The 22,813-nt window shown below is 40.5% G+C and overlaps 1 protein-coding gene and 1 pseudogene across 3 annotated transcripts in view; both read left to right on the top strand.

Moving 5' to 3' along the window:
- The window catches only part of DIAPH2 (diaphanous related formin 2), an 856,474-nt gene that overhangs the window by 286,903 nt on the left and 546,758 nt on the right, over window positions 1-22,813 (top strand). The window lies entirely within an intron of this gene.
- LOC118832937 lies at window positions 16,917-17,626 on the top strand (annotated as a pseudogene).

The following is a 22,813-nucleotide window of genomic DNA, read 5'->3' as shown; positions in this document are numbered from 1 at the left end:
TCTTTGGAAAGGTGTTTCATTGGGTAACACAGACATTTAAAGGCAAGACACTGAGTCTAGTAGCAAAATGATTAAAGTAACAAGGTGATGGTTATGGGTCTGGTTCATTTTTCTACTTAACTTTCTTCATAGTCTCCAATAAAGTGGTCTTAATTTTTATCATACTAACCTTTCTTTCGCTTGAGAGGTGGAGGGCGTTTCCATGTTCACAGGTGAATTATATAGTGCTTTGCTGAGGGATCAAATACTTTTTTCATGAAGTGATTTGCCAATTTCTGGTTCTTATGATACAGGTTCTATATTTTGCTAGATAACATAGGCAGTGGTGGTGGTTGTTGTTGAGTCGCTTCAGTTGTGTCTAAGTCTTCATGACTCCATTTAGTGTTTTCCTGGCAAAGATACTGGAGTGGCTGGCCATTTCCTTCTTGTTTGCCAGATGAGGAACTGAGGTAAACAGGCTTAAGTGACTTACCCAGGGTCGCATAGCTAGTAAGTATGTGAGGCCACATTTAAACTCAGGTCCTCCTGACTCCAGGCCCAGCCCTCTATCCAGTGCACTACAGGCTACCCTATAGGTAGTGGTACTCTTAAAGAAATCAATTGTGTGTGCTGTACATTAGGAAAAGTAGTGATTAGTGTGTAATAATCTTTAACCACTGGGATGGTTTTAGTATAATCTATATATATTATAGTTTTACTTATACCCCAATGGTATGGGGGTGGAAATTTTAAAAAAATTTTTAACATGTTCACTGTTATGATTTGCTGAGTGCATTAAAAAACCCCACTGAATTTCAAGGCCCCAACTCACTCCAGCAATTATTTCTCCTACCTACCTCATTATTTGTGTCCCGAACGCATTAATTCTACAAAAATCGATTGACCGTATTATTTATCTTAAGTGAGAGAGAAGCATAATGAATAGAGTTGATTATCTAACTTGTGGATTATTCATGATGATTTTCAGAATCCAGAAGAAGCTTCTGTTGCTACATGCAGTTCATCACTTTCACCCTGTTCACTTCTTGTGTCCTGATGTGGTCATCTTGAATCCCCATTCCTCCTTAGCTAGGATGTCCTTCAGGTGAAACAATGTATTTGCTTTTCGTACAAGTTGCTTCGGTGACCTAAATGCTTTCCAATATGCTTTCCCCTAAGAAAAAGATATCCTCTAGTCTTTGTTTATCTATTAGGTTTGGGCTTCCTATCCTCAAAACCAGTTCAAAACTCAAATCTTGCTAGAAAATCTTATCTAGCCACTTTCTTTTTATTCTTTTTTTTTAGTATGGATTTGACAAATATCAACAAACATCGGTATTTCAGTATCCCCAAAACAGTAGACAAAAGAAGAGTGTATATGGAACTCTGAACTCCTATATTACGTGTATAAAATTTGTACTTAATTACTATTGACTCACTTACTTTGTGACCTCAATGCCCAGGGAAAGCAAACTCATTTGAATATCTGCTCAAGCAAAATTAGGTAAATGTAGCAGGTGTACGTGTATCCCATTATGCATTACATTGTCATTTTGGGGGAGGATTATAAAATTTACTGGTGCATAGAGCTCTGCCTCTGGCACTTCTCTTCCTCTGATTGGGGTGGAATTAAAATGGTTAACAGAGATTGAAAATCCAAGCTAAACAATCAATCATTAAGTATCTTTAAGTACCTACTGTTGTACCAGAAGCGAGCGAGACACACCACAGAGTATAAGTTTTAAGTGGAGAATTTATTAGCCGGCGGCCATCGGGGTACGGCACCACAAATCAATGGCAAATGTGTTGGGGTGATGGCTTGGCTTATATAGGATATGGGGGTACAGAGTAGGGGGGAAGAGGAACCAAGGTCCTGGCTGATCAAAAGATTCAGTCAGGTTATCTTACTAGTGGGATAATCTCATTTACATTCCTTGGTGGAGTCACAGAGTCCCAGGGATATCTCCCAGGAAGGATCTGTCAAGTTATCTCTCAGTTGGGATGGTCCTATCTATTGACATTCCAGGAAGGAGCCAAGGAGTCTCAGGGATATCTGCTAGACAGGATCTGCCAGGTGGGATGGTCCTATCTATTGACATTCCAGGAAGGAGTCACCGGATCCTAGGGGGCTCGTCAGTAGCTAGGGGTTACTCAGGGGTTCCTAATTTTCCTTGTATTACATTCCCCACTTTTTTCTTCATGGGAATTTCAAATCCTTGAAAAAGGAACGACCTGATGGGGCATAACAATAAAATTAGGAGGCCAACCAAAATGCTAAGCAGGGGTGACAATAAAAGGGAGGCTAGGTCGTTGGCCCCAGGGGAAGGCCAGACCTAGTTGGAAGACTCAAGGAGAGTCCAAGGAGCCTCCCCAGGTACTGCACTCCAAAAATTTAAAAAATGGTATAAAACATCCCACATTTCCCCCTTTTTGGTCAAAGGCAAACTGAAAGTTTCGCCTAAAGACCAATTAAAGGTATGGAAAAGACTCTATTTTCCACAGGGTGAAGTTTTAAAATCCCTATCTAGGTGGAGTCATGTTTTCCCTTTTCTGTATTTGGACATCCCCAGGGATGGGCAGGAATTGTAAACTAATTGTAAGTAAGCAGAGGGAACATAATAAAAGTTCAGGAAAAACAGTCTTGGGAACACAAGGACGCAGAAGGGAAAAAAGCAGGTCTTTGCTCAGGTTCTGGTTCCGGATCCCGTGAGAAAGCCGTCCGCGTCCGGTGCTGTCCCTCCCAGGCTCTTGGAACCGCAGGGCGAGGTCTTCTATAGGCCCAGATGTCCACTCCTCACAATGTTCATTTAAAGCAGTATTTTAAAATCCCAGATGCCTGATTGTAGTTATCTGGTCCCTTGATAGTAAAAGAGAGTTCTGCTTCTCTGGTTCAGATCTAGAAATTCTCAGACAATTTTAACTTACTATAACTTACAGATACCTTACAAAGGGGATATATTTTCACCTGTACCACTATCTTATACAATTTTCTTGTATTAGCATCCAAATTTAAGATCTTATTACCAAAACACACTTAACAGCTCGAATTTCCAGAATTGATAAATTTTAGAGCCAGTCATACACATCTGTATCCTACTGCCTTTTTCAAAATTCTCTATCCCTTCCTTTTATTAGACATTGATCACATTACATCTTGGCCTTATTTTCTTTGCCTAATCATTTTCCCCTTTCGGAGGATGTTATCCCTATATTATTTCAATGTCTTATTGGTCATGAACCTAAGTTAAAATTGTAAGCTATTCATACCTGTATCCTATTATAATAACTCAGAGATATTTCAGTATTCATCTATCTGTTACCTAACAGATTTAGCATAGTGCTTACAAAACTTCTTGATAATTTAAATTTGCTATGAAAGAAACGAGGGACTATGTCATATATCATAACAGAAGGAAAAAACTTACTTCCTTAGCTCTGTTTGATTCCAGGCACGAGTCATATCTGATAGCCAATCTTATAGTCACCAGGTGCTGAAAGCAGGGCTTAGGAGTAACCAGGTGGGGACTTTCCTTTTCAGAAAGGAAATAGCAGAGTTGGGAAATAAAGTCAGGAAGATCCTACCTAGGCTGTGTCCAAGGTCGTCTTCACGACTGCTCCCAGGCAGACCCACCTAAAAAAATTCTCAGCTTGTAACGCCTGCCGTGCCATTACTGGCTTCATGTGACCTAGTCCTGTAATCAGAGCTTAAGACAATATTAAATTGTAGTCCCATAAAATCTTAAATAGCAAATAAATATCCTTCAGATAAGACTGCCCAAATTTTATTGAGCTAATAATTATCAAATCAAGCTACATAACTTTTCCATCTTCTAAAAACTTCCTCACACTCATCTCCAACTTACTTTGACCTTCTGAAACTATCATTCTCGGGACAGGAGAGGCTTAGCTAACTCCCATTTGTCCCCAAACTTTCTTATTTGCCTTTTCTATTTTCCCTCAACCTTAATTCATCTTTCCAAATCTTTCAAACCTAGTACTAAGTCTTCTTTACATTTCAACCATAAGACAAAACAACTCATAAGTTAGTACTTTCATTGTCATAACTGTGTATACTGGAATCCCATTCCAGCTTCTTAAACCACAAAGATACAAAAAAAGGGGATTTGTTTTTCATGATAACTCATTCTAAAAGAAGGAACATTTATTAAAAAGATCTGCCATCTCATCTCCCCCTGAAGGTGGGTTCTTCTCCATCAGTTGGCAGACTTCACTAATTAAACTACTAGGCCAAACCCATCTCAAGTCTTAGTCTAATCTTATCAGTTTTTTTTAAGAAGCCAGGTTGGAGGCTTCTTGACCCCTACTGTCCTCTTATTGCTGCCCCTCTCCTTTCCTTCCCTTCAGACAGGTGGGCTAAGGTGAAATTCTTTTCTTCTTATCTAAACTAAGGGCGGGGAGGAGTAAGGAATTCAGACTGTCGTTTGGAACCTCCTTACTCAAAAAAAAAACTTGAATAAGACATTGAATGGGCCCTTCTATAGATAAGCATCAATTCTAATAATTCTAATAAGGATTTTTTTTTTATCCAGATGTTAAAAGGCATGCTCGCTAAACTTTCCTGAACACAATTATTTAGAAGGTTTTAAAATGATAGACATCTCCTTTTTCCTTAAAGCAAATTAACCCTTAAATGCTGGAATTCATTAACTAAGTTGGTGCCAAATGTCCTCACTCTCAAATATTGCACAGAATTCCTAGACATTACAAAGTTCCTTAATCAAAAAGTGTTATAATGGGAGGACACTTAATTTCTATAAATTACATACTCAATTAATTAGCCTTATCACAATAATAAGGTTTACCAGGACTTTCCATAAGAATTCCTCTACACAGAAAACCACACAAGATTGATAAGAATTCATGACTAGATGGTTTCAAAAGTTCTTGTTTCAGTTAATAACCTCAATTTCTTAATTAACTACGATTCTCAATCTAACAACATCCAGATTATAAGAGAATTATTCTCTAACAGCACAGGTAATGCGATGTTAACCAATTTGTATATAATAACTAATTTAGAAATAAGTACACCACAAGCAATTATCATGTACTTAAAACTTGAAACAGATTCCAATTAATTACCAATCTAGTGATCATAACTGAGTTGGATAAGCAAATCAAATCTGATTCTTAACCACTAGTGGTAACATTTTAATTTCTAAGGCCCAATACTCTCTGCATTGTAAAAGATTACCACATTTTTTCAATATTGCTGATACATCTGTTAGTCAAATTACACAATTTAGAAATGTACTAGTGCCCTAAACATAATTATGCATTTTAAAACTTGAAACAACCCTTTTATCAATTTAGGTGATCACATTTCTAAATCTCCTTGCACGGAGAATCTTTCATATCATTATTTGAAACTATAACTTTAAATCACCAGATATATTCTCATAATAGAAAACTTTTTCACACAAAAAGTCTGTTCTCACGGTTAAATATTAGTATTATTAATTATTTACTTGTTATAACTACATATAACAGTTCCAAATTTTATGACATCCCTTTAAAAACCCAATTCACATATATCTAAATCAGATTAAAATTGCTATAATATCATTTCTTACCACACAATGGTCTTCTCAAATTTCACAATCTAAGAGAATTTTTTGGGAACACAATGCAAGTTTAGAAATACACAAACAATAATTTTCAGATGACATCTATTGCATTTCCAGATACAATATAGGAATTGTTGGTCTTATTACTTCTGATATTATATATTAATGTATTAATATATAAATACATGTAACACATATACTAATACATTAACATCCCAAATACACTTTATTTAGCTGTATATTCTTCAGCACCACTACCTCTGGCCCAGGTATAGGAATTTTTGCCTGGCCATGAATGAATTTATGAAAGAAAGAGAAACTTAATTTTGCACTCACTTTTTCCAAGCTTCATCTTATACAAAAATGCCTAAAAAGGATTTTTTTTTTTTTTGACTCCCAGGGAAGATAAGAGCAGGAAAAAAATCCCTTTTAGTTTTCTAAGGAGCTCCTCCCTAGGTGGGGCCTGGCAGCCCCTTGAGGGCAAGGAGCCTACCCTTCCAAGCACTAACTAACCAGCCCTATTTCTTTACTAGTTTCCTTTTAGCTTCAGCTTTGATAACCTTTCAATGTGGAGGGTGGGGGAAGGGTGAGACCAGGAGCAGCACATGGCAGCCAAGAGGAGCACATGGACTCCTGACTAGACAGATAATCTCAAGCTGCTATTCTACAACCCTCCTAAATTCCTTATACAGGTTTTCTATCTCTCTCTTTCACAAATTTTACTTTTTAAATTTTACCACAAGGACGGGCTACAAAGGTACTCAGGGGCACAGGACTGACTGTCAGTCTGTGAATTTCTATCCCTCTCCTCACTGCCTGGTGGGCAAGGGTGATTTAAGTTTTTCTCTACAGTTATCTCCTGCATTCTCTACTAATCTGATCTGGGGGGAGAAGAGTTTGATTTAACTGCTCTAACCTTTACTGCAGCCCTAGTGAAAAGATCTCAATGATTGTAATTCAAGTAAAACTTCACCCCCTTGCTCACTCCCAAAAAACCTCTTTTGTACTTGAATCTAAGGGAATCCGGGACTGAGACAAATGTGAGAGTCCCACTGAAGACTTTAACGGAGGTTTTAGCCAGAAGGCATTCATTGGGAGGAGATGTTTTTTAGCAAGAGTGAGCTCCTGGAATGACTTTACAATTTCAGGAGTTCTTTCTTCCCAAATTCAACTAACCAATTTCCAAACCTTTAACAATTTAAAACCCAGAATTTGCCAAATTTTAACCCATTCCCCGTGGTTCCACGCTGGCCAAACGGGAGCCACAAGGAAGGGAGTCTGTTTCCCTAGTGACAGCCTGATATCTCTGGCTGCCTATGTTTCAGATTTTTTTCTTTTTTTTCAACAAAACATAGACATTTCACAATTAACACAGACACGAGAACAGAGACGAACTCAAAACACAACAAAGTTCACGGTGTGGATCGAATTGAAGGCTAAGCAGGTCCCCTCAGAGGAAAGATTTCCTCCTCAAAGATACGACCCCCAATCTCTCTCACACCTCCAACACAAAACAGAGACCAACAGCATGAGTTAATTGGGGCTAAGCAGGTCCCCTCAGAGGAAAGAAAATAAACCAGGTTTCCTCTTCAAGGAAAACACCCCAATCTTCCCACACCCAACACAAAACATATAACCAATGGCATGAGTTAACTGGGGCTAAGCAGGTCCCCTCAGAGGAAAGAAAATAAACCAGGTTCCCTCTTCAAGGAAAACACCCCAATCTTCCCACACCCCAATAGGAAGGGTGGCGTCCCAGCTTCCTAGCTCTGTACCACAGCCTCGTCAGGGTTTAGCATGGTATCAGAGACCCAAATGGCTAGCCCCAAACCAGAAACCAAACCAGAAAAACCTTACCTCTAGAGGTCTACAAAACCAGAATTCTCCGTAGGCCGAAAAGGGACAGGTCAGCAAAGAGTCCATTCTCCGAGACCATCACTCCACATCAGAGTCCTAGGAAAAGAAATCCCCAGGAGCCGGCCCTCTGAAGTGAGAGAAGGTGGATCGGGGGCAGAGACTCCCTGCTGAGGTCCGGAATTCTGTGTGTGTCTCCAGGGCGGTAACACGAAATACCGCCGCATCTCGCTGGGGCCTCCAAAATGTTGTACCAGAAGCGAGCGAGACACACCACAGAGTATAAGTTTTAAGTGGAGAATTTATTAGCCGGCGGCCATCGGGGTACGGCACCACAAATCAATGGCAAATGTGTTGGGGTGATGGCTTGGCTTATATAGGATATGGGGGTACAGAGTAGGGGGGAAGAGGAACCAAGGTCCTGGCTGATCAAAAGATTCAGTCAGGTTATCTTACTAGTGGGATAATCTCATTTACATTCCTTGGTGGAGTCACAGAGTCCCAGGGATATCTCCCAGGAAGGATCTGTCAAGTTATCTCTCAGTTGGGATGGTCCTATCTATTGACATTCCAGGAAGGAGCCAAGGAGTCTCAGGGATATCTGCTAGACAGGATCTGCCAGGTGGGATGGTCCTATCTATTGACATTCCAGGAAGGAGTCACCGGATCCTAGGGGGCTCGTCAGTAGCTAGGGGTTACTCAGGGGTTCCTAATTTTCCTTGTATTACACTACTATGTATCAGAAATTATGGTAGACACTGGAGATACATATTCAAAAGTAAATCAGCTTTGGCCTCCTTGAGGTTAGTTACTAAGAGTTACTTATAAAAGAGTACCTGGTTACTAACCTCAAATAATTTAAGAAACTTAATGAACGAAATTACAGGGGATAGAAAGAACTTATGATTTTGATGACCGAAGTCAAGTAATCTTTGAAAAGTCTTTGACAACAGGCGAAGTGCTGTACAGATTGGAAATAAGTGACTATTGTCTTGATTTTTTCTTAGATGGAGAAGAGCCTTCTAACAAGAAAAATAGTGAACTCAGCCTTGAATCCTGGCTAAATATTAGAACAGATTTTTAAAGAAATGGTCTATGAACCCTTAGAAAGGGAAGTTAAGCTTACGATAGCCTTCTTCAAAAAGAGATAATGTCAGCCAACTACATTTCATTTTTGACAGAATTACTAGATGAATATATTAGGTGAATGTCATAGTCACAGCATCCTATTTTTTTTTTAGGAAGGCATTGCCTCTTTATCATGGTCTCTGTTGACAAGATAGAGAAATGTATTCTGTATGATATTATAGTCAGGTCAGAAACTAGTTGAGCAAATGGACCCCATGTTGCTTCATGGACTCATGTTACACAGGAAGGCAATAAGTGATAGAATGCTTTAGCGCCCAATTCTATCGAACTTTGTTGTCAGTGAATTAAATAAGGCTAGAGAATGTACATATGACCCAGCTGGGCAGAATAGCCAACATGTTGGGTGACAGAATTAGGATCTGAGAAGGTCTATGTAGGCCATTCAGTGGCCCTAATCTAACAACATTGAATTTTAATAGGTGTAAATGTTGATGTAAGTTTTGAAAATCAGATGTGTGAGCATGTGGTTGAGGAGATGTGGTTGATGACTTCGTATAAAAAGGACCTGGAAGTTCTAATGGACTTCAAGGTCAGTATATGTCATTATATAACCTGCAAAGTAGAACATGGAAGGTGGAGAATAAGAGGTGTCATCTAGTGATTTGTAAGGCTCCTGTGTTGAAGTTTATTTAGTGCTTACTCCTAACCAAGCTCTGGGAATATAAATAGAAACAAAAGGAAAGCTAGCCCCTGCCCTCAAGGAACTTACATTCTAATGGGTGAAGCCCACACACAAAGGGAGTTTAAAAAGGAAGGAATGGAAGAAGAGGGATGTGGAGTGGGGAGATGTTAACTGAGGGCACAGGAAAGTGTTGAAAGAAGTATGGAGAGTCAGGAGCAGAACCCAGCAAAGAATGAAGGAGTGATCTAGACTGGCTTGTGCTCTTTCCCTAAAATGGAGGTTTGGGGAAGAACTGACCAGTTAGAGGAAGGAACCACAGGGACGGTGTGTGTAGGCAGATTACATTGATTTCTGTTTGACACAAAAGGCTCACTGAGGAGCTTTGAGTAAGTTGCAGATCATTAGATTTTGGCTAGCAGGAAGGAAAAACTTTATAAGACATACAGCTGCCTACCATTTAAATTCTTTGTCTCAGCAGGTAGGAGACTAGTAGTCTTCAAGGAGAGATATAAGTGGTCATCTGGGGGTTGGGAGTGTTATGGAGAGGGTTCATGTTCAAGGTATGGGTAGGATAAGATGACCTTTGATCTGTTTTTCTGTGGGAGAGTCTAACCTTGCTTTTTATTAAACAGAAACTTCAGAAACCTTGACTACTGAAGCTTCTCCCAGTGGTTTTATTTTGCCTTGGTTCATTGAAATGCCACATCTGGCTTGCCAGAATTTCAGTTCATTTCCTAAACTTTTATAAACTGACCACTATGCACAAGGCATGTGGGATGGTCAAGCAAGGCTGGAATGCAGTCTGCATTGTTGGTGGAGTCCCCAGATCAATGTGGTCCATCAGACTAGGCCAGGTGCTGTGCTTGGGAAGAGAGCAAAGACAAAAGTGGAAGTTCCAGGAGACGATGTCCTAGAAGAGCAGATAGCATGTATGTACTGAAATATGTACCAAAGAAATACAGAAGGATGCAAATAAAATTGAAGGGAAATTGAGGAAGGGAGGATGCATGATCTGGATAGTATCCATCTGGTGATGTCAATCCTTGGAGAAGGGCAGGGGGGTACTGGAGCCAGCTCCTACTGGCATGGGAGAGCCAATTGTTAAACTTTTCATACGAGCATTTACACCTTGGAATTGGCAAATGAGATACATCAAGGCTTGATTTATTGTTTTGTTGATTCCCTGGACTTATGTAAGTGCTGGATAAAATGTTAATAATGCAGATTGAACTCAAGAATGTATCATGTCCGTATTTCCCACCCTGACAGCCAGTTGTTAAATGTTTGCCAGCAAGACCTTGAGTGTATCTGTTTTGCCTGTATGTGAAGTTTACTTTTAGTTTCCTGTTTTCATATATTTTAAAGATCATAAACAGTTCATTGACATGTAAATAACTACACTGCAAAAAGAATGACAGATATTGCCTGGATAATTCTGTCATTTATCCATGACTCTGTATTAGTCTCAACAAGGGGATGTTGTCATTCCTTAGGTCAGAGCCAATCCACGTACACATAATCTTAACTATTCATTTGTGTAGGAGCTTAACTCTTGTGTGGTTAAGCATTAAACATGCTTTGTTGCATCTAACTTTGCCCATTATTACAAGTTTTATTCATGCTTTCTGCTTTCAAATTAACATGATCTACAGCATTTCATGCCTTTTTCTTTGGATGTATCAGTCTTGTAGTGACTCACCCCTCTCCAAACTAGAGTGAAAGGACAGGAACATCTGCCTTTGATATATTAGTGGAATCTCCATTTAACTGAATGGAAAACGTTAATGAGTCCAGGACATTGAATTGACATTTTGGTAATGGAGTAAAATATTTAGTTGCAAGAAAAGCTACATTATGAGTTGATTTAAATAACATAATATTTTCTAATGAGTTTTCTGAAATTTTGAATGTCTTTTCTGTATTTTGTTCATTAACAGGATGGCACAAATGGACAGAAATAAAAATAGAATTATGCTCTAAATCCTTTTTCATTTTCTCCATAAGTGACAAGAAAATGGCACTTATCAGTTGTTACCCATGGAAGAATAATCTCTACAGTCTAAGACAATTTGGCCTCGTTACTTTAAAGTCAGTTTAGTGCTTTTGGATATCTGTCACTCCAGGAGCCTCTTGTGGCATCTTTGGGGATTCCAGTATGTTCTAAGACAGCATGAAACTTGCTGGCTCCATTTCTCAAAGCCCGTCTGGCTTAGACAGTTCTGCTGGGTCCACAAGAACATGTTTGTTTTATCAGCTTCTAGAGATCAGAGGGTAGTTCTTGTCTTAAATTTTACATACACATGAAGTATTTATTAGCATTCATATGTATAACTTTATGGTTAGATTTGTGAAGTAGAGGCTGCATGACTTAGGATCATAGGCCCTAGATTCAAATCCCAGATCTGCTAATGCCTGTGTGGCATTAGGCAAGTCACTTAATTTCCCTGGGCCTCAGTTTCCTCATTTGTGTTTGAATGAGATGACTTCTAGGGTTTCTTCCAGCTATAAGTCTCTGATCCTTTAAAACGAAATTGCTCAGTGAAATTGGGAATCCCTCCAGAAAGATCCTTTTTTGTGCTGGTGGTAATATTCACTGTTCACACCTACACTCTGAGGTCTCACCTGTCTTATAGCCCCATCACCTAAGGTCATGGATATACCATATTCACAGTCTTTTCACACACACACACACACACACACACACACACACACACAAACACACCCCAGATAAGTATCTATCCTAGATGTACCTAAAGCAGTACTTAAAATTAGGATTCCTATTTAAAGGTTGCTGTTTCTAAGGATTCCATCTGTGGACAGTACAGTACTTTAATTCAATATTCATTCAGAGAACATTTCTTGATTGCCTATCCTATGCTCTGGGAGGGGAACACAGAAGTAAATGATGCAAGTCCTTTTCTCCATGAAGCTTCTGAGGTGGGGAAAGCAGTTAATGCATTTAAAGATGATTGAGTTTGGAATTGCAACATTAGGATTCTAGGCTAAATTCTTTTTTTTTTTAATTTATTTAATATATTTAGTTTTCAGCATTGATTTTCACAAAAGTTTGAATTACAAATTTTTCCCCATTTCTAAACTCCCCCCACTCCAAGATGGCGTATATTCTGGTTGCCCCATTCCCCAGTCAGCCCTCCCATCTGTCACCCCACTCCCCTCCCATCCCCCTTTCCCTTCTTCTCTTGTAGGGCAAGATAAATTTCTACACCCCATTGCCTGTGTATCTTATTTCCTAGTTGCATGAAAAAACTTTTTTTTTGTTGTTGTTTTTGAACGTCTGTTTTTAAAACTTTGAGTTCCAAATTCTCTCCCCTCTTCCCTCCCCACCCACCCTCCCTAAGAAGGCAAGCAATTCAACATAAGCCACATGCGTATCATTATGTAAAACCCTTCCATAATACTCATGTTGTGAAAGATTAACTATATTTTGCTCCTTCCTAACCTATCCCCCTTTATTGAATTTTCTCCCTTGACCCTGTCCCTTTTCGAAAATGTTTGTTTTTGATTACCTCCTCCCCCTGTCTGCCCTCTCTTCTATCGTCCCCCCTTTTTTATCTTCTTCCTCCTTCTTTCCTGTGGGGTAAGATACCCAATCGAGTGTGTATGGTATTCTCTCCTCAGGTCAAATCTGATGAGAGCAAGATTTACTCATTCCCCCTCACCTGCCCCCTCTTCCCTTCCTAGAGAACCACTTTTTCTTGCCACTTTTATGTGGGATAATTTACCCCATTCTATCTCTCCCTTTCTCCCTCTCTCAATATATTCCTCTCTTATCCCTTAAATTGATTTTATTTTTTTAGATATCGTCCCTTCAAATTCAACTCACCCTGTGCCCTTTGTGTGTGTGTGTGTGTATACACACACACACACACCCATACACACACTATATATATATATATGCATATTCCTTTCAGCTACTATGATATTGAGGTCTCATGAATCATACACATCATCTTTCTATGTAGGAATGTAAACAAAAGCATTCAACTTTAGTAAGTCCCTTATGATTTCTCTTTCTTGTTTACCTTTTCGTGCTTCTCTTGATTGTTGTGTTTGAAAGTCAAATTTTCTATTCAGCTCTGGTCTTTTCACTGAGAAAGCTTGAAAGTCCTCTATTTTATTAAAAGTACATATTTTGCCTTGGAGCATGATACTCAGTTTTGCTGGGTAGATGATTCTTGGTTTTAATCCTAACTCCATTGACCTCCAGAATATCATATTCCAAGCCCTTTGGTCCCTTAATGTGGAAGCTGCCAGATCCTGTTTTATCCTGATTGTTTTTCCACAATACTCAAATTGTTTCTTTCTGGCTGCTTGCAGTATTTTCTCCTTGATCTGGGAGCTCTGGAATTTGGCGACAATGTTCCTAGGAGTTTTCTTTTTGGGATCTATTTGAGGAGGCGATCAATGGATTCTTTCAATTTCTATTTTGCCCTGTGGCTCTAGAATATTAGGGCAGTTCTCCTTGATAATTTCTTGAAAGATGTAAATCATGGCTTTCAGGTAGTCCAATAATTTTTAAATTATCTCTCCTGGATCTATTTTCCAGGTCAGTGGTTTTTCCAAGGAGATATTTGACATTGTCTTCCATTTTTTCATTCCTTTGGTTCTGTTTTATAATATCCTGATTTCTCATAAAGTCACTCGCTTCCACTTGCTCCAATCTCATTTTTAAAGTACTATTTTCTTCAGTGGTCTTTTGGACCTCCTTTTCCATTTGGCTAATTCTGCCTTTCAAGGCATTCTTCTCCTCATTGGCTTTTTGGAGCTCTTTTGCCATTTGAGTTAGTCTACTTTTTAAAGTGTTGTTTTCTTCAATATTTTTTTCAGTATTTTTTGGGGTCTCCTTTAGCAAGTCATTGACTTGTTTTTCATGGTTTTCTTGCATCATTCTCATTTCTTGTCCCAATTTTTCCTCTACTACTCTAACTTGCTTTTTCAACTCCTTTTTGAGCTCTTCCATGGCCTGAAACCAGTTCATGTTTTTCTTGGAGGCTTTTGGTGTAGGCTCTTGGACTTTGTTGACTTCTTCAGGCCATATGTTTTGGTCTTCTTTGTCATCAAAGAAGGATTCCAAAGTCTGAGACTGAATCTGGGTGTGTTTTCGTTGCCTGGCCATGTTCCCAGCCAACTTACTTGACCCTTGAGTTTTTCATCAGGGTATGACTGCTTGTAGAGCAAAGAGTACTTTGTTCCAAGCTTGAGGGGATGTGCTGTTGATTTCAGAGCTATTTCTATATAGCCAGCTCTGCCACCCCAGCACTCCTCCTTCCTCAAGAACCACCAACCCGGACCTGATGCAAATCTTCAGCAGGCTCTACACTCCTGCTCTGATCCGCCACTTAATTCCTCCCACCACGTGGGCCTGGGGCCAGAAGTAACTGCAGCTGTAGTTCTGTAGCTGCACCTCCCTCGCTGCCCCTGGGGCGGTGGCTGAACCTCAAACTCTGTCCCCTGCAGCTTTTCCCACTAACCTTCTCTGTTGTCTTTTGTGTTTGTGGGTTGAGAAGTCTGGTAACTACCACAGCTCACTGATTCAGGATGCTAGGGCCTGTCCTGCCTGGCTCCTGGTCTGGTTGGTCCTGCTGCCTCCCACGCTGAGCTCCGCTCCCCTCCACTCCATGCACAATAGACCTCATCCAGTGACCATCCAGGCTGTCCTGGGCTGGATCCCTGCTTCTGTCTGCTATTTTGTGGGTTCTGCAGTTCTAGAATTGGTTCAGAGCCATTTTTATAGGTTTTTGGAGGGACGTGGTGGGGAGCTCATGCAAGTCCCTGCTTTCCAGCCGCCATCTTGGCTTCACCCCCGGAATCATCTCTAGGCTAAATTCTGCCATTGATAACAACAAAAAAAAAACCACAGCTGGAATTTAAATAGAACTTTAAGGTCTGCAAAACAGTTTACAAATATTATCATGTTTGGTCATCACAACAGACCTGGAAGGTAGGTGCTATTATTCGTCTCCATTTTGCAGATAAGGAAATTAAGGCAGAGGTAGTTAGGTGATTTGCCCAGGGTCACACCCCTATTAAGTGTCTGAGGCTGGATTTGAACTTACGTCTTCTTGAAGCCAGGTCCAGTGATCTACCTACCTGCCTTGGGATTTCTTCAAGTGTTACCTCCACAAGGCTCTTCTTTGTCTCAGAAGTTGCTAATAATGTTATTCCTTTCCACCTAAGATTTCCTTGTTATCTACTTTGTATGTATCTTCTACATACATATATAAATACATCCCCACACACAAATTATCTTCCCATTAGTCTGAAAGCAACTCCTGTCTACTTGGTGGATTCTTGGTGGGTTACCAGAAGAATGACATACTAGTACAATTTTATGATGATATAAGTTCCAATTCATCAAAATGTTGGTGATGAGTTTCATCTTTTTTTTTTTACTTGAATCAGTCCGGAGTCAGCTCACTGGGTGTGAAATCGACTTTCTATTTTTCTTTTCATGAAATCCAAGCCCCACTGTTGGGTAATTTATTTTCATGAAATTTGAACTTGATAATAAATGCTGGATTCTTTTTAAGGTTAAATTTTTCTTATTTGTCTTGGAGAATACCTTAATATGATTCATTTAAAACAATTTAACAGAAAGTAGTACAAACAAACAAAACATATTTGATAGTATTAGAATGTACCCAGTGTCAGCCATTATTTTAAAATGCTGTTTTTTCTCTCCATAACATGTAATGACTTCTGGGCAGTTTCATGGGAGTAAGAATAAATGCTAATCAGCTTTCTTTATATCCATTTAAGTGCTGAACCACACATAATATCATTTTTAGCATTAGGCTAGTGATATGACAGTGATCATTGTGTGCATGTAAACACCGGAATGTGACTGCCGTTTACTTTCATGACTCTTCTTGGCTGAAGACACAGCCTGCTACTTTTGATACTTTTGCCTAATGGATTTAATAATTTCTTAGTATACTTGTTCTAAAAGAATTACGCCATTGCTGTTTGCTGAATGTTTGATTTGCCTGTCACTCTCATTTCCCAGGTGTCCCAGCTATGCTGCTTTATTTCCTTAAATTATTGCTTTTCTCCATCTTGTTTGCATTTGCCCCAGATTAACATATAGTGTGAGTCATAGGATCACAGGAATTCAGGATTTAAAGGCAGTTTGGGAATCTTCCTCCTTGTTAAGTAACAATGCTGGAATTTGAATCTGTATCTTCTCATTTCAAATTGAGTTCTCTTTCTATAATCCGATTTAATTTTTCTATGCCCTTGACACATATTCTTTGGGTGTCCATTCTCTGGCCTAGGTCCAAATGACTTGCCCAGTAGTGCTCTGTAGTAGAAGGCTTTACTTTAATTCTGCTAGACTGGCTGGGGAAATTTTAGGTGATTAGGGCAAGCATGATGCCGTATTCTTTATTAAATTGAAACGTAGGAAGGAACCTTGGAGAGAGACTTGGAATGTAGTAATACTTTGATCCTAGTCCTGGCTCTCATGCTAACTAGCTATGCAACGTTGAGAAAGTAACTCTGGGTCTCATGTTCTCTAAAGGTGAAGATTTTTCATCTTTAAAATGAGAGGATTGGGTGCCCCTGCTGCTGCCACGGCGGCTGCATGTATGCCTGTGTGCGTGTCTGCCGCCGGTTTCGATCAGGCAGCAGGGCAGGGGGGAGGGTAATTATATTGCGGGGTCCTTCCTTGCTCTCCCTGGTTCATCTCTGAGCAGAGATGGCAAATGGCGGACTTCGATACATACAAGGATCGGGCCTACAGCAACTTCTTCGGTGGCAGAGGGTCCCATGGTAGTGTGGTAGCCATGGTTCCTGGAGTCAGAAGGAGCTGCCAACAGAGCCCCCTTACATGGCCTATATAGGAAACCTGCCTTTCAATACTGTTCAGGGAGACATAGATGTGATCTTCAAGGATCTCAGCGTAAGGAGGGTACTGCTAGTCAGAGATAATGAAACACATAAATTTAAAGGATTTTGCTATGTAGAATTTGATGAGGTGGATTCCCTTTTCGAGTGGATATTGCCAAAGGTAGAAAGAAAACAAGATAAAGGTGGCTTTGGATTCAGGAAAGGTGGACTAGATGACAGAGGAATGGGAGGCTCTCGAGAATCTGGAGATGGATGGGACTCTAGGGATGACGTTAATTCTGGCTTCAAGGATGACTTCTTGGGAGGCAGGCGTGGAGGCAGTCGCCCAGGTGACTGGCGAACAGGTGGTCACCCAATGGGGAGTTGCTTTAGAGATGGACCACCCCTTCGGGGCTTTTCGATCAATTTCAGAGAACCAACAGAAGAGGAAAGAGCACAGAGGCCCCGACTTCAGCTTAAACCTCAAACAGTCGATAACCCCCTCAATCAAGTAGCCAATGCCAACTCAGCTATCTTCGGCGGAGCCAGGCCCCGAGAGGAAGCGGTTTACAAAGAGCAAGAATGAGCTTGAGGTTGGGAGGGAATGGGGGGAGAATTATTGAGCAAGACAGCAGCAGAGTTCATTGCTCTGAACGTCAACCCTGCAGTTACCATTCCTGCCACCTGACATTTGTCCTCCTCCTTTCTTGAAAGTAAAAACACTGAGCTTGTGAATGCATGTTGGCTGTTAGCAAGTGGTTTTTAGTATGTTCTTGGCATTGCTGTATGTAGTGCCTGTTTTGTGTTGTTGTTTTTTTCCCTACTGCCTGTGCCCCTCCTCTCCACTTGGCCCCTCCCCTCACTTCACCTCCCCACCTCTCCTCTCCCTGTTTTCCTTTGGTTTTCGATTTTTGCAGCAAGAGGTTTCTTGCAGATCAATGAAAGCTACCATCATCAGCAAGGGTGCTTCTCCATTTCCCTCCTTAGCTTTCTCTGTTTTACTTTAGAAGCACTGGTTAGATTTTGTTAAAACTCTAATATCATTTTCTTTGGATTTTCCTCACTTCTCTTCTGATCTGCATGTTTGGTTCTGCGTTGCTGTGGCTCCAAAGAAGCAAATAGGAAAAAACTCCCCAACAGGTTGGACCATCGGTTGACCTACATGTAGATTTGGATGCCTTCTCTAAGGCTAGGGATCAAACACTGGCGCAGTCCTTCCGACCAGTTCACTGATAGTTTTCTTTACCTCTCATTCTCCAATTCCTTCCCCTGAACAGATGTAATATGAGCAGAATAGGATCAAATTTAAAAGTATCTATCTATCAAATATGGAGAGTGGGTATTGCCCTAGAGAATTAATTGGCCTCACTCCTACAGGTCTGTCAATTGTAGCTCTGCCCAAACTCAAATTCTTTTTTTTTTTTGTTTTTGTTTTTTGTTTTTTTTTTTTTTAAATTTGAGTCTCTGAAATTTATTTTTTTTAATTTAAATTTATTTATTTAACATATTTGGTTTTCAGCATTGATTTTCACAACAGTTTGAATTACAAATTTTCTCCCTATTTCTACCCTCCCCCCCACTCCAAGATGCCATATATTCTGGTTGCCCTGTTCCCCAGTCAGCCCTCCCCTCTATCACCCCCCTCCCCTCTCATCCCCTTTTCCCTTCCTTTCTTGTAGGGCAAGATAAATTTCTACGCCCCATTGCCGGTGTATCTTATTTTTTAGTTGCATGCCAAAAACTTTTTTCTTTTGAACATCTTATTTTAAAACTTTGAGTTCCAAATTCTCTCCCCTCTTCCCTTCCCACCCACCCTCCCTAAGAAGTCGAGCAATTCAACCTAGGCCACACATGTATCATTATGTATAACCCTTCCACAATACTCATGTTGTGAAAGGCTAACTACATTTTGCTCCTTCCCAACCCATCCCGCTTTATTGAATTTTCTCCCTTGACCCTGTCCCCTTTCCAAAGTGTTTGTTTTGATTACCTCCACCCCCATCTTCCCTCCCCTCCATTATCCCCCACCTTTTATTTTTTTTTATCTTCCTCCCTCTTCTTTCCTGTGGGGTAAGATACCCAACTGAGTATGTATGGTATTCCCCCTCAGGCCAAATCTGATGAGAGCAAGATTCACTCATTCCCCCCTCACCTGCCCTCTCCCCTCCTCCTACAGAACTGCTTCCTCTTGCCACGTTTGTGCAAGATAATCCACCCCATTCTATCTTTCCCTATCTCCCTCTCCCAGTATGTTGCTCTCTCATCCCTTAATTTCATTTTATTTCTTTTAGATATCTTCCCTTCATCTTCAACTCAGCCTGTGTCTGCTCTCTCTCTTTTACATATATATATGTATATATATACATATATATATACATATATATATATATATATATATATATATATATATATATATGCATATACACATGCATATTCCCTTCAACTACCCGAATACTGAGGTCTCATGAATCATACACATCATCTTTCTATGTAGGAATGTAAACAAAACAGTTCACCTTTAGTAAGTCCCTTGCAATTTCCGTTTCTTGATTACCTTTTCATGCTCCTCTTGATTCTGGTGTTTGAAAGTCAAATTTTCTATTCAGTTCTGGTCTTTTCACTGAGAAAGCTTGAAAGTCCTCTATTTTATTGAAAGTCCATATTTTGCCTTGGAACATGATACTCAGTTTTGCTGGGTAGGTGATTCTAGGTTTTAATCCTAGCTCCATTGACCTCCGGAATATCGCATTCCAAGCCCTTCGATCTCTTAATGTAGAAGCTGCCAGATCTTGGGTTATTCTGATTGGGTTTCCACAATACTCAAATTGTTTCTTTCTGGCTGCTTGCAGTATTTTCTCCTTGATCTGGGAGGTCTGGAACTTGGCGACAATATTCCTAGGAGATTTCTTTTTGGGATCTATTTGAGGAGGCGATCAATGGATTCTTTCAATTTCTATTTTGCCCTCTGGCTCTAGAATATTAGGGCAGTTCTCCTTGATAATTTCTTGAAAGATGGTATGTAGGCTCTTTTTTTGATCATGGCTTTCAGGTAGTCCAATAATTTTTAAATTATCTCTCCTGGATCTATTTTCCAGGTCAGTGGTTTTTCCAATGAGATATTTGACATTGTCTTCCATTTTTTCATTCCTTTGGTTCTGTTTTATAATATCCTGATTTCTCATAAAGTCACTCGCTTCCACTTGCTCCAATCTAATTTTTAAAGTAGTATTTTCTTCAGTGCTCTTTTGGACCTCCTTTTCCATTTGGCTAATTCTGCCTTTCAAGGCATTCTTCTCCTCATTGGCTTTTTGGAGCTCTTTTACCATTTGAGTTAGTCTGTTTTTTAAGGTGTTGTTTTCTTCTGTGTATTTTTCAGTATTTTTTGGGGTCTCCTTTAGCAAGTCATTGACTTGTTTTTCATGGTTTTCTTGCATCCTTCTCATTTCTCTTCCCAATTTTTCCTCTACTTCTCTAACTTGCTTTTCCAAATCCTTTTTGAATTCTTCTATGGCCTGGGGCCAGTTCATGTTTTTCTTGGAGGCTTTTGTTGTAGGCTCTATGACTTTGTTGTCTTCTTTAGGCTGTGTGTTTTGGTCTTCTTTGTCACCAAAGAAAGAATCCAAAGTCTGAGACTGAATCTGGGTGTGTTTTCGCTGCCTGGCCATATTCCCAACCAACTAACTTGACCCTTGAGTTTTTCAGTGGGGTATGAGTGCTTGTAGACTAACGAGTTCTATGTTCCACGTTTGGGGGGGAGGTGCCAGCTCTGTCAGACCCGCACTACTCCTTCCCCAAGAACCCCCAGCCCGGGCTGGGCTTAGATCTTCAGCAGGCTGTTGCACTCCTGCTCTGATCCGCCACTTAATTCCTCCCACCAGGTGGGCCTGGGGCCAGAAGTAGCAGCAACTGTAGCTGCCCCACCTGTGCTGCCCCTGGGGCTGGAAGCAAACCGCGAACTACTTCCACTCCCACAGCTTTTCCCACTAACCTTCTCCGCAGTCTTTGGTGTTTGTGGGTCGAGGGGTCTGGTAACTGCCGCAGCTCACATATTCAGGGCGCTAGGGGCCCCATCCGCCCGATTCCAAGTTTGGTTGTTCCACGCCGCTCAGGCTGGGCTCTGCTCCACTCCGTTCCCAGCTCCCAGCTCCCAGCTCCGTGTGGAATAGACCTCACCCAGAGACCATCCAGGCTGTCCTGGGCTGGAGCCCTGCTTCCCTCTGCTGTTCTGTGGGTTCTCCCATTCTAGAATTGGTTCAGAGCCATTTTTTATAGGTTTTTGGAGGGACTCGGTATGGAGCTCACTCTAGTCCCTGCTTACCAGTCGCCATCTTGGCTCCGCCCCCCAAACTGAAATTCTTACTAGGGAACTCCTTTTATTAGGCAGATTAGAGGGTTGTGCTTGTGTAACTATTGCAAACTGCAGTCTGGTTTTATCACAACTGAGATAAGGTGCTTTGGGGGCTTGCACGGCGGTGCGGATCTGTGCCTATATGAACATTAAAAAAATGCTGAGTCTTTGCTTTAAAAAAAAATACACTGTTTTTTTAGTTTTACATGTTTGGTAAGTAATGTTTAAATGAAAAATAAAAAAATGAAGGTTTATCCAGATAAAGTTGGCTTCGTTGTGTTGGAAGGAGTGTAAAACTTACTACCATTGGCCACATATTTTGCATCTAGCCCCAGTATTTTTTGTCCCCAACTGTAAATAGTCAATAGTGAGATGCTATACTCCCCATCATCATTTTTTTAAATGGGTCAGGAGAGCTGATCCTAGGATCTGACGATGTTGTGTCTCATTGAGATTCGTCAAAAACCTTGAAATGTCTCATGGGTAGCACTAAGGTTGAAGACCTGTGCCTCTTAGAACTTGAAGGCTCGTCAGGGGAGAGGTTACTTTCAAAATATTCGACAGAATAAAAGGCAAAGATTTCAGGTTGGCCATACCAGTAGCTAGAAGGAAGCCAGCAGAGCCAGGGGTTCTTGGAAACTGTGGCCACTTAGCTCAGTCCAATCACTGTTGACTCCTGATTTTCTGGCTCTACCTACTGTTAGCTTTGTTTCTGAGTTACAGCAATTTACAGGTTCCTTTCTTCCTCTTTCCTGCTTCCTGCTTCCTTCCCTCCATCTGTAATACTCGCTGCTCCTAAGATAAGAAACCATTTGTGTAACACCAACATGTAATCTAAGAAAGACATGCATTGCGTGGTTATAATCAAAGGATGCTTTCAGATGACCTACTTACATTTTCAATGTGGAGGAGATTAAGAACAACAGCAACAGAAATCTCAACTTGTGCTTAATCCCGTTGCATATTAAATGTTAGAATGGAATTCCAAACACTTCAGCCATTCTGAGTCATGACAGGAAGTAAACTTATGGATATGGTATTTTGTGAATGATTTTTTAAATAAAAGAAAACCTTAAGTAAAAAAATAAAATGAGAGGATTGGATGAGGGCTAAGGGCTATTTTGCTTCCCAGTTCTCTCTGCTTAGCCCAGGATCTTTTATTTACAATGTTGCTGTTACCCCTGATTGGTCTCCTTGCCTCTCTTCTCTCCTCTCTCCTACCCCTCCTTCACAAATAGCTACCAAAGGGATTTTTCGAAAGCTCCAGGCTGACTACCTCCTTAATAAGCTCCACTGCCTTCCTGTTACCTTGAGGATCCAACATCCACACTTGTGGTTGGCCTTTAAAGATCTTTACCGCTGGCTCCATCCTACATCACTGTCCAGCCTCAGCCAGCCTGTCTCCTCTCCAATCAAATTGACTTT

This window comes from Trichosurus vulpecula, chromosome X, assembly GCF_011100635.1.
Source record: "Trichosurus vulpecula isolate mTriVul1 chromosome X, mTriVul1.pri, whole genome shotgun sequence".
Taxonomy (NCBI): Eukaryota; Metazoa; Chordata; class Mammalia; order Diprotodontia; family Phalangeridae; genus Trichosurus; species Trichosurus vulpecula.
The sequence above is the reverse complement of the archived record's forward strand: the minus strand, read 5'-3'. Positions and strand labels throughout refer to the sequence as shown.